A 774-nucleotide genomic window follows, 5' to 3' on the forward strand; every position below is an offset into this window, starting at 1 on the left:
TCACTTGTACTATGAAGCGCCGTCTAATCAACTTTGCTGCATTTGGCTGAATCTGGACAGACAGTATATCCCTATACACTTCAGAATTCATCCGGCTGCTTCCGTTCTCTGTCACTTCATCAATAAATGCCAGTAACCCAGTGCCACTGGAAGCCATGCATGCTCATGCCATCACACTGCTCATCACTTCACAGATGATGTTGTATGCTTTGGATCATGAGCTGTTCCAAGCCTTCTCCATACGTTTTACTTCCCATCATTCTTGTACAGTTTGATCTTAATTTCAGCAGTCTAAAGAATGCTTTTCCAGAAGTGGTCTGGCTTTTTTAGAATTTTTTTTTGTTTTGGCAAAGTCTAATCTGGCCTTATTTGCACCTTGTGGTTGGTGAACCCTCTTTATTTGTTCTTTTGAAGTCTACTCTTGATTGTAGACTTTGACAGTGACACGCCCACCTCCTGGAGAGTGTTCTTCACTTGGAATGATGTGGTGAAAGGGTTTTTCTTTACCATGGAGAGGATCCTCCAAACATCCACCACTGTTGTCCTCCCTGGACGTCCAGGCCTTTTATGTTGCTGAGCTCACCAGCACATTATTTTTTTCTCAGAATGTACCAAACTGTTGATTTGGCCACTCCTAGCATTCCTGCTATCTCTGATGGATTTGTTTTGATTTTGAAGCCTAACAATTGTCTTTTTCACTTTCATGGAGAGCTCCTTTGACCACATGATGTGTGTAGGATCTATGTCTCACAACAGACCCACCTACAGGATGGA

Source organism: Sinocyclocheilus grahami, unplaced genomic scaffold (genome assembly GCF_001515645.1).
Source record: "Sinocyclocheilus grahami isolate Dianchi unplaced genomic scaffold, SAMN03320097.WGS_v1.1 scaffold2116.1, whole genome shotgun sequence".
NCBI classification, from domain to species: domain Eukaryota; kingdom Metazoa; phylum Chordata; class Actinopteri; order Cypriniformes; family Cyprinidae; genus Sinocyclocheilus; species Sinocyclocheilus grahami.